Source organism: Stylophora pistillata, chromosome 9 (genome assembly GCF_964205215.1).
Source record: "Stylophora pistillata chromosome 9, jaStyPist1.2, whole genome shotgun sequence".
NCBI lineage: Eukaryota > Metazoa > Cnidaria > Anthozoa > Scleractinia > Pocilloporidae > Stylophora > Stylophora pistillata.
In genome coordinates, this window is record NC_142527.1 from 20,952,720 (window position 1) to 20,965,200 (window position 12,481).

Sequence of the window (12,481 nt, forward strand, 5' to 3'; positions counted from 1 at the left end):
TTCTTAGAATCACAGGAAACTTTCCATCGTATCTTGTAACTTTTGCCTGTTTGAAAACTTAGAAAGGAATTAGATTAAACCAAGAAGTTGCGACAAAGATCGCATCTTGTTCTATTACATTTAAAACATCCCTTGACCTCGGCAACCCCTTCGCTTTCAGTGTTAGGGCCATAACGGGATGGCGCCAACAATTCTTTAAGGTTCTTAGATCTGCGGAAGGATGCTATGGTGGAATTTGAAGGAAAAAGCTCTTTTAACTTGGGATTGGATTCCAAAATACCCAGATGTTTTTAAATGATGCGAGTTACATCAGGTAAATTTGGATTAAATGTGGTCACAAATGGGAATAATTTCCTCTTAGAACTGGCCCGAGTCCTAAGTAGATCACTTCTAGGTATGGTAGAGGCCTCTACCATGCTGAACACTTTGCAAATATCTTTTTCAATTTTTTCGATCCTTCTCGGTGTTTGCTGGAATGCGCCCAGGCCGTCATCCCTGTATAAGCCTATTTGTTTTCTGATGTCTTCTGGCAGTTTGTTTAGTGAGTACGATCCCACTAGTTCACAGGTTTCCGCACCGTCATACGAGCCCATTGTAACATCAAGTGAAGTTGTTGAATGCTTTTTGTTCCATGGGGTGTTGTCGTTGAATAGAAGTGATTGCTTGGTGTGAAAAATAATTCTTCTATCTTCCGCGGAAATGTCGGTATAGGAAGCCGCGAAAGATAGGGCGTCGCTTGGGACGGGGGTAGAAATGGACGGGTAGAAGTTTACGATATCGAAGGCAATGAACGAGTGTTGGTCTTTGTTAGGGATATTGATGAACCAGTCGAGGGTCGCTCTTGTGTTTTTCCATTGATGAACGTTGGCCTTATCGATGACGGCTTTGTTTATCTTATCAAGGGTTTGCTTGCTTACTTTGCCTAACTCTGATTTGGTTGGATTAATCAGGCGTTATGTAGGGTTGTTCTGAAAGTTGTCCTTTTGGTCTTTCAAAGTGATGAATGATTCTTTAGGTGCGAACATTTCAACTCTATCGTCTATCTTTAGGGTTTGGGCGAGGTCTTTCGCTTCGGTGTAAATATGCGTTTCAGCGTTAGCAGTGGCTTTCTTGTACTCCTTCTCTATGTTTTTGTTCAGCAGTGACTTATAGTCGTTAGCATTCATCTTATAGAAATTCGTGGTTTTATCTGCTGGTACATAAAGGTTACTGTCCTTGTTGATGGAATCGACGTGCTGTGATAATTTTTTCTGGAATTCGGAATGGCGGGGTGCTTTGAATTCGACGTTTCGGATCAGGTTGGTCATCTTATCTTCGAATTCATTAAGCTCAGGCACTTGCGGTGGTGTTTTCTTTTAGTTAAAGCCGTATGTTTCGCGGTAGTCGGACACTGATGATGTATTAAGGGAGTGGTAGGCGCGCCAGGGCATTCTGTTGATAAGCCTTTCTGTCATCTCAATCAGCCTTTTCAGGTATTCCTTGTTAGTCGGTATTGGTATGTTCTTGGTTGAGCAGTTAAAATTAAACTTTTCCATGTCAACTCGTGATAATAGAGTACTCAACTTACGGAGCGTATAGAAACGTAAAAAACCTTATCCTTGAATCGGAGAGTGCTCTACAATCATGGAGCTTTGTAAACAATTATATAGGAAAATAAAAATTAAAACCTCGCATTAAAACTTCGCACTACAGATCTATTTCGAAAGGGTTTTAAAAGTTCTCTCTCATCAGGCGCATAAGATACTAGTTGACTAACGATCCTCTTTTAAGTAGGTGGTTTGAGCATGCCTTATCAAATATTTAGTTCAGTGCTGGCACGCACTCGCCAGTTCGTTCCTTTTGTTAAGGGTGCCCGCCCCTGTTCTGCATATGATAAAGAATTTTTTATGAAGTTCATATCATGCCCAACAAGTCCATTTAAACTCTTATACACATAAATACATATCTGAAAACGCCTTTTATAATGGAACCCACTTAAGAGTGGCAAGCGCATGCGTAGGAGATGAATAAAGAGGTCTGTCTAAACTTATTTTAGCAACCTTATTCTGAAAGATTTGCAAACTGGTCATGGAGGTTACATTATTCTTGTCTCCCCAAACAAGTTCTTCACAATCAAATAAAAGCATGACAAGACTATTATAAAAAAAGAAGGCGTGCACTAAATGGTAATAAATGCTTAATGTGTTTTGTGAGACCAAACCTTTGATTAATTTTTCTAGCAATACAATCAACATGAATTGTCCGTGTAAAATCAGATGATATAAAAATTCCAAGGTATTCGAAGCTGTTGACATTATTTACATTATGGTCCATGATTGATAGAGACAGAACTATTTTGCTTTCCAATTTCCTATTACTACCTAAAAGGATACATTTAGTTTTTTCAAGGTTCAAAGTAAGCTTGTGAGCATTTAACCAATTAGCTACGGCCAACAAGTCGCGATTTAGCTTATCGCTGATCTCATGGGAAGATGAGCCGTAACAGTAAATCACGGTATCATCTGCATAGAGGGAGGCACAGCAGTATTCTAGAGTGCTTGGCAGATTATTTATATAAATGACAAACAACAAGGGGCCTAAAATGCTACCCTGTGGAACCCCGTGAGTTACTGGCAACTCGTTAGACATCTCATTCCCACAAGATGTTCGCTGTTTTCGGTCAGTGATATAAGAATGAAACCATTGAAGCGAATTTCCAGACAAACCATGAGTCGATAGCTTAGACAATAAGATCTGGTGATCCACCGTATCAAAAGCTTTGGTTAGATCTAAAACCACGGTTCCGTATAGTTTACCCTGTTCCATATTGAGAAGGACTTCGTCGGCAAAGGATGTCATTGTAGATGTGGGCGACAGTCCCTTCCGGAATCCAACCTGTTTTCCTGAAAGGAGCTTATTAGCAACCAGGAATTGGTATATCTGTGTATGTACAGCTTCCTCAAGAATCTTGCTCAGTGTAGGCAATAGAGAGATAGGTCGATAGTTTTATGCATTTGTGCGATCCCCTGACTTAAAGAGGGCTGTAGTTTTTGAACGTTTCCACAATCTAGGAAATTTGCCAGTTTTATTAAATTGATAGATTCAATAACTTAGTTACAGAGAGTGAAATCGTATCGGCAGAGTTTTTGAGCAATCTTGCACTAATCGAGTCCAAGCCGATCGCCTTGTTTGTCTTTAGAGCGAGAAGCTGTCGAAGCACAAACCATTCCTCCAGTTCAACCAGCTGGGACTTCTGCAAATCTGTACTTGAATTACAACTCGGCCAAGGAGTCATAGTTGTTATTTTATCAGCCAGTCGCTAACCAATAGACGTAAAAACGCTGTTCATTACTGAAGCAATATATTTATATGTTGTGTGCTGAATTCCAACAGAAATAATGCACTGGACACTTTCTGAGGTAGAGTTACGATGACAAACTTCATTGACCGCATTCCAAACATTTTTCCGCATTCCCTTTGGCATCCTGAAACAAGTCGCAGTAATACTTCGTCTTGGAAGATTTAAATAAGCAGTTGACCTTATTTCTTAGTTTTCTACAGGTGTGCCAGTGTTGAAGGAAGTTAGATTTCCGCGCTTTTCGATGAATCCAGTCTCGTTCTTTCACTGTTTCGCTGATTTTATTATTCATCCAAGGGAGCGGTGTCCCTCCTTTAACACGCCGCCTTTTGGTAGGTGCAAGAGAATCTGCAACCTCAGAGAACAATTTATTCCAGGTTAACAGGGCGTCATCTACATTTCTTTCGCTCTCAACGATGTGCCACGGAACATTCCTAAGTTCATCGTGAAATGAATTAGGATCAAAATTCTTGTAAGAGCGGCACTCAATTAATCTCGGTGGGGCCTTACTGAAAACACCAGCTTTCAAAACGCAAACACCAAGTAGTGATCACTCAACTGAACCGGAATAACACCAGATTTAACAATACGATGATCATTATTGACAAAAATGAAATTATTCAGTGTCCTGGAGGTGTCAGTTATTCTAGTAGGCTCTTTTATCAACTGAGTAAAGTCAAAAGCGCGCAAAAAACTGAGTAGTTCTTGTTTATCTTTTTTCCGTAATTTCGAATTGGACATCATATTTGCGTTAATGTCTCCTAAAATGATCACATCTGATTTTCTCAGGTCAACATTAGACCTGCTGTCTTGTAGAGCTGAGATAAAGATGTGGAAATCAGCATTTGGGGCTCTATAAGTGCAGCAAACTAACGTCGGTTTGCATTTTTCTCCAATGAACTCAATCCTTAAACATTCCTGGCCGCCGGTGTAAATGTTATTTTGTAGACGAAACGCTAATCCTTCTCTGACATAAATAGCAACACCCCCATATCCCTCTTTTTCTTCAACACGGTCTTGTCTAACACACACAAACCCATTAAGTTCAACTTCAGCATCGCTTATAGAGCTTTCCAACAAAGAACCAACTGACTCGAACTTCTTTGGTGGCAGCGAGATAGCGTGAGTATACGTGGACTGTAATGGGCATTCACAGTCGGTTGCCGTTCCTTCGAAAGTTAAAAAGTTTGACAGGCCTGCGTGACTCCCGTCATTTCTCCGTGACCAATTCATTCTTCGGAAGCAACTGACGTTATTAAGAAAGAGTCGAAACTGTAATCTGCCTAAGAATCTCGACACAAATGGCGGGCAACGGTTAAACTCACAACCGATGGCGAGATGGATAATTTCATAGTCAGAAATTATATTCCTAGACGCGTATTTAATAGGAAATTGACCCTTGACATACAAACGCTTATTAAAGAGACAGATACCTTATAGTACACGAACTTTTTCCATCAAGAGTAAATACGTGATTTGTAAAAGGAGAAGCCCCACCCCACCCCACCCCAGAACGAATTTGTCTCGCTGCACGTTTAGTAAAAACGTAGAAAGTTTCAAAATACTCATTGAGAATAGAGTAAACCTAGTTGAGGATTTTGAGAAACGTATCTTCGGAGTTATTTCTGCAGAAGAAAAATATAGTTTAAAACCAAAAAAATAGCGGGCGCAAAGAAGACCTATTGTAACATAATCTCATCCGGCTTTGCCAAGCCTCAAGAATATACAAATGTGGAAATGACACCTCAAAACTGACCCTTATTATCACATTGCAAAGAAAAATCATGAAGAGATATCCTGATAAGAGCTAAACGCCGGGGGTAGAAAACTTAAAAGCCCTAGCGAATGGTAGGAGACGCACAGGCCTGTCAATACCTTTCAACGATCGACTGCCTTTTGCTTTCCAGATTTCTGGTGTGCCGTCTTACGCAAGGTACAGGCTTTTATGGATTAAGTGACTCTTTTCATTGCTCTAATTAAACTTCCTTCATTCAATGATCAAGATAGAAGATTTACCACACAACACTCGTGATTAGTTAATTTTCCTTCACAGCAAGTAGATATCACGACTGATTACATATAATACATGTCCTTGCAGTTGAATACGCATGTTTGTGTAGCGTTCGGATGCAATTTTGAGAGCTCTGAGATTTGTGTTTATATTTTGCCTTAAACGAGTAAGTGTCTCAAAAAGGGTAAAGGAAACCGTGCAATCGTCAAGAGCTGAAAATGACAAGCTGCAGGAAAAAGTGGAAGAAGTTTTAGCCGAGCTTAAGAAAATTCAGGAAGACTTGAAGTCAAATCAAACTGGCGGCCATGCTGCAAGCGTCACTGTCAATCCTGATGCATCGAAGTCCTTGGACTTCTTGAAGCGGAGAATATGACGATCTTATTAAATTTCGAGATCGAGCTTGGGAAAAAATATCTGCCCTCGAAAAATTACTGAAGGTATTATCGACTGAAGTGTCGAAAGTTTCGACGGCCATCGATCAGATTCAAGTGTATAGCTATTCATACAGTGTCAGGCTTGTAGGCGTTCCTGAGCTGGAACCGCATGAAAATGCTTCTGATACGTCACAGCTTTGCTTAAGAATCTTTAATGGAATTGGAGTGGAGGTAAAACCATACGACATTGATATATCTCACCGGATTACACCACGTCATGTTATCGAAGGGCGACCCAAACCTATAATTTGTAAATTTACTCGAAGGATTACCCGTGAGCAAGTCATGGTATCTCGAAAGGAGGTTAGAAAAATCAATCCAACAAGCATTGGCCTTCCGGGAATGTCTCTTTGGAGCATGCTGGAATTTTCGCTCATTTAACTCCACGTGTTCAAGGCTTGCTGTCAGCTGCAAAAATATCAAAGGAAAGGTTCAATTATACATTATGCTGGACCAAAAAACTCGATAGTATGGCTGAGGAAAAACGAGGGATCTCGACCCATCGCAATCAAGAGTAGGAGGGATTTAGATAATCTTGTGTCTCGCCAGCAGTCATCAAGTTAAGAAACCATAAGTCAAGAAGCAGCATTATCAACTAAGGTAAACTTAAGAAAAGCTCTCTTACGCAAGCTTCCACACTATTTATGCGATGTCATCTCCTCCCATGGTCAGTTTAAGTGAACAGTCTTAATTCAAGCCTTCCTAATAATAATAATAATATAGATCAATTTCTATAGCGCATTTCCATGTAAATGCTCTAATGCGCTTTACAACACTGTGCGGGGGACTTTTTCCAGACTGCCGGCGGCAGTTTACAATTAATAAAGAAGAAATTTTTACAGATGCCCCCTCCCCCATTCCTAGCAACTAGGCCAGACCACATCACAGTAATCTCGTGATGTGGGTTCTTTAACGTCCCCTGCCGAAATTAACTAATTGATAGGTGCAGGAGACGGGACCTCCCACTTTACGTCCTATCCGAGAAGACGAAGCAATGTGAGTGAAGCGTCTTGCTTAAGGACAAAACGTCAAGCCCCAGCCAGGACTTGAACCCGGGCCATCTGACCCAGAGTCCAGCGCACTGACCACTGGACTACTCACGCTTCCTACTAAGAAATATTTTGAACGCTTACCAACTTTTAATAATTTGGACATATTTACTTTAAATAGTTGCTTGGATAAAAGGTCCGGCTTTGATGCCCATACTTCACTTGCCAGTTGCAGATATTATTCTCCGCATAGCTTTCGCCAATTGAAAGAAGACCTGCAAATCTCGTCTCATTCAAGTTCTGTATTTTCACTGTTTCATAATAATATTCGAAGCCTGAAAAGCAATGTACAAAACTTTCAAACTCATTTATTAGAGGAACTTGATTTTCATTTCGATATTATAGGAATCACAGAAACTAGAAAATATGAGCATGGTAATCTGGATTTCAATCCCTTGATACCCTAATTACAACTTTGAGTATGTGCCAACACCTCTTTCTGCTGGAGGTGTTGGTATGTATATTGATAAGCAACTTAAATACACAGTTCTTGGAAGAAGTTCAAATGAAGCTTTTCAGGCTCTCTGAATTCAGTTGCATCTAGCCAAATATGAAAGTATAATTTGTGTTGTTTATAGCCAGCACAATTCACCAGAGCGCTTCCAGGAATATTTTGAGGAAGTAATTGAAATATTTAGTGCCTCTGGGAAGAGAATTCTCTTGATGGGTGATACTAATCTAAATCTTCTTCGTTTTTACTCCTACAAACATGCTCAAAATTTCATACTTCCTTTGCAAGGTTTTAATTTAACTCCAACAATTGACAAACCAACGAGAATACACAATAATTCATACTCACTTATTGATAATATCTTCCTGAGTAATATAGAAGATAACCACATAACTTGTGGTAATATAATTTCGGATCAAACTGATCACTTTTCATAATTCTGTTATCTTCTCTCCACTAAAAATATTTATAATCATAATTGTCCTAGTAAGCTAGCTCGTGATTATTCAAATTATTCTGAGAAAAATTTTTGCTGAACCTCTCACAGGTTGACCTGATTGAAGCAGTCTCAAAAGAAAGGGATGTGAATAGATCTTTCTCATCATTTACAAAATAAACAATTTTCTCAATAAGCACGCTCCTTTAAAGCCAATTTCAAAACGCAAGATAAAGCGACTCTCAAAATAATGGATAACAAGGGGAATCAGAAAATCAATTAAAATAAAGAACCCTCTTTATTGTTCAGGTGACATTGATGCTTACAAAATCTATGGTAACATAGTATTGATGCTTACACGAATGAGCAAGAAAATGCACTTCCACAAATATTTTGAAGAAAATTTAACAAACACTAAAAAGAACCTGGGAGGGTATTGATAGTCTTCTAGGCCGGAAAACAAGGTCCGAAAAGATATAAGCTCTTTAAAATGCCTGCGAACCAAACAAGTATGCTATAATTCCTCTGAGCTCCCTGATATAATGAATAAGTATTTTTCTTCAGTTGGATATAATTTAGCCTCTAAAATGCCAAATCCATCAAAACAATTTACTGAATATCTACCAAAGTTCAATTCCTCTGGTTCGTTCTTCTTTAATCCTGTGTCTCATTCTGAAATTGAACTTGAAATAATGACTATTCCTCAAAATAAAGCTCGTGGATTATATTCTCTACCTATTCGCATTTTAAGATCTGCTCAACATTTCATTAGTCAACCTTTGTCTATAATTATGAATAAATCACTCGAATGTGGAACTTATCCATCTAAGTTATCCATCTAACTTGTCCAATCTACTTATCCATTCCAATATACAAAAATGGTGATGAATCTGACCCTTCTAATTATAGACCTTTGTCTCTTCTGTCTGTTTTTAATCGTATTTTCGACAAGATGATGTATCATCGTCTCAAATGCTTTCTTGAGAAACGTAATATACTTAATGATTCACAATATGGTTTCCGCGAAAAACGATCTACTGAACACGCTATCCTGGACATAATCAGTCAAATTGAATATAACATGGACAAAAAGATGTATTCGTGTGGTATATTCATTGACTTGAGGAAGGCCTTCGACACGGCCGACCATTCAATATTATTGCAAAAGCTGAATCCTTACGGAATACGTGGAGTAGTGAGCAAGTGGTTTCCTTCTTACCCAGTAGGTCGACAACAAACAACACAAATTAGTGCTAAAAATATATCCAAGAAGGAAGTAATATTATCAGGAGTTCCACAGGGGTCGGTGTTAGGACCCCTACTTTTCCTCATTTATACAAATGATATCTCTAATAGCTTTAATCGACTTAAATTTTACTTATTCGCAGATGATACTAATCTCTTATATGCTGATAAAAATCTTAAGTTACCGTCGAAACCATAGTTAATGCTGAACTCTGTAACATCTACAATTGGTTAATCGCTAACAAGGTATCACTGAATATTAAAAAAATTTAACTTTATTTTTTGGCCTAGACAGAAAAAACTGAATCACCAAATAAATTTGAGAATCTTTGACCATCATACTAACAGTTATATTTCTCTAGAGCGTAAGGAATTTATTAAATACTTAGGAGTGCTTATTGATGAAACTCTTTCATGGGGTCACCATATTGCTCACATTGCATCCAAAATAAGTAAATCCATTGGCGTTATCTCCAGATTAAGACACTTTAATTTGTACTCCTTAGTACTCTAAACCACATTTACACGTCACTTATCCAACTCTATTTGTTGTATGGTATAGTCGCGTGGGGTCAAGCTGCAAAAATTCATAGAGATAAAACTCTAATCCTTCAAAAACGAGCCGTTCGCTTAATGTATATTGGTGACTACAGATCTCATGTAATCCCGGTTTTTGTTTCTTCTCGTTTTCTTCCTTTGTATATGCTTTACTTTAGATCAGTTGCCATCTTGATGCATGACATATCCAATAATTTGTCACCTTTTAACATATCTAACTTATTCACTTATCGAGCTAGAATTCATTCCCATAAGACAAGATCATCTTCAAGAGGCGACTATTTTGTTGAAAGTTCAAGATTAGATATACAAAAAAGGGCATTTTCAAGAAATGGTGTTAGAATCTGGAATAGCTTGTCTTGTGAAGTGCGCTGGCTATCAAAATACAATTTTAAAAGTAAAATTCGTGGTTTCCTTCCCCAGAGACTCGAAAAATATGACGATTATATTGATTTGTCTACTTTCATAGCAAAACTATGAGAAAGACCCCAGCTTGTTCTGTCCTCTTGCCACATTTTAAATGTATTAATGCAGTTGTAATTTGTCTACAATTTTGAATCTCTTGCTCTGTAAATCTTTTATTATTTCCTAATATACGTATATACTGCCCGCCTCGACTAGCCTTTGCTAACTGCGGGCAGTGCGTATTTTTTGTAATATTGTAATAATAATAATTATAATAATAAACTGAAACTGAATAAGCTAAACTGCAGTAGTGACGCTATTTAACGCAACACACCAAACGCAACAATGGGCCTTTTCGCTCCATAAAGGGGTCTACACTATCACTTAAAATGCATGAAACATTTGCTCCGCTGGAGCGCGTTTGGTCAGGGCTATTGAAGAAGGATTAAAAGGGCCATAACAATCTTTCAAAGGCTTCAAACTACTACGTACAATGAATTTCACCTTCTTGAAGACCGGCCTCAAATAACATGCTGAAAAACAGTGCTTGCGTTTGTCCTTGAGAACGATAGAATATGTGACAAAGGCGTACGAAAAATACTTCTGCACATTCAGAATGTATCAAATTATATTTACCTATAGTGAAAGGAAAAAGAAACGGCCTGACTTTTACGGAATGTTCAGTCAAAATCTGCCGACATCTGCCGCTTTTACCGCTATTTTGAAAATAACGCTACCACAATTCAATTCAATCGGACTGCGCACACCGCCCCTCGTGAGTCAGTTGTTTAACTCTGTGTCTCAAATCGGTACAATTAAATGGTAATGCGAGTGAAGACACCGATGTGTCAAACAAGAAAAATGATTACTTGCGTAATGAAGAGAAGGCAGAGCCTTTCTTGTTCAGCGAGGTCGTTCAGCGATATTCCGGTGATGGCAAAGTCATTAGCTCACTAGCTCCGCTGACTAAACTTCTAGCCAGTTCAGGTGGACGACCGGAGACTGGAGAGGGTCCCCTATACTTTTTTTGTGAGGCGTTAATGAGTGAATTTTTTCTCCTGAATCGTCATTTGACTTTTTTAAATGATTTTTTTAAATAATTTTTAAATAATTTATTATTTTTGCAACTTTTTCTTAAATAACTATTTAGTTAACTTTTTGAGCAATTTATTTTTAAAACCAAACTAATGATCAGCACTTCTGTGATGGCAAGTTGTAAATCTTTCTTTATTCTCAGACGCGTTTCGTCTAATTGTCGTAGACTTCTTCGGGAGTTTTACAAGTAACACTAAATGCGTGTCTTTATAAGCCACAATTAGCGGCTATCACGGGGGCCAGTGACCATAGAGGTTTGGCTGGACTTACGAAAAGGAACAGGCAAAGTCGTAAAAAACTTAAAACGTCTAGGGCAAGGTGAGAAAAATATTTTGGGGACCACAGTTTTAGCTAAACAACATCGGGATCTATGATCCTGAGAGAGTGCTGTACCGTCTCTTTAGAAACCACAAGGCCGCGATCTGTTACCTTTCTTTGCCAAACAAACCTATATCCAATATCATTTCCACTTTCCCGTTGCTCTTGTTCAATAGCAACAATAACGGTTCTCAGGTTGGAATATTTTTTCCGTCGTTTAAGGTCTCTACGGGCTAGCATTCTTTTCAGCTGTCGCAAACTGAGCTCCTGATCCTACCTTAAGAGGAAACATGAAAGTATTTCTTTCTAGGTTGTAACCAAGTTTGAAGTATTGCTCAATCTATTCATCAAGAACGTCCAAAAACGCCTCCATCTTTGCCCCGTCAACCACTATACTAGCACCCAGGCTCTTACTTTAATAACTTGTCACATAACTCGTCAACTACGCATATGACAACGATCTTCGCAGTGAGGAGCACTACCTGAGCAGACGTGAAAATAAGACCTGAAAAAAAACAGTTAAGGCCTGGACGGGATTCGAACCCATTACCTATGCGATACCGGTGCAGTGCTTTAACCGCAGTTCAAATATGTGATTTTCATATATTCATAGCCGTTGACTCATCACCTCACGGGTTTATCACGAACCACCATAATGACCAGCTCCCAGTTGGCTCGTTAGCTCAGTTGGTAGAGGCTGATAGTTTCGAAAGAAACTGTTTGGGGCTGCGTCGGTGGGAGTAACGAAATAATTTGGATATATCAACAAAGTTGAAATGGTAAATTGGCCACCGTAACGATGACAAAAACTGACGTTTCGAGCGTTAGCCCTTCGTTGGAGCGAAGGGCTAACGCTCGAAACGTCAGCTTTTGTCATCGTTACGGTGGCCAATTTACCATTTCAACTTTGTTGATATATCCAAATTATTCAGTTGGTAGAGCACTACACCGGTATAGCAGAGGTCATGGGTTCGAATCCCGTCCAGGCCTGAATTTATTTCAGGTCTTATTTTCGCTACTGCTTAAGAAATGCTCCTCCCTGCGAAGATCGTTCTCATATGCGTTTCTTTAGCCGCTGTTCAAATGTATGATTTTCATATATTCATAGCAGTTAGCTCGTCAACAAACTCGTCAAATAATTA

The 12,481-nt window shown here is 38.9% G+C and overlaps 1 pseudogene; it reads left to right on the top strand.

The window, feature by feature from the left end:
- Window positions 1-4,675: 4,675 nt before the first annotated feature.
- LOC148723759 (uncharacterized) lies at window positions 4,676-6,346 on the top strand (annotated as a pseudogene).
- Window positions 6,347-12,481: the final 6,135 nt, after the last annotated feature.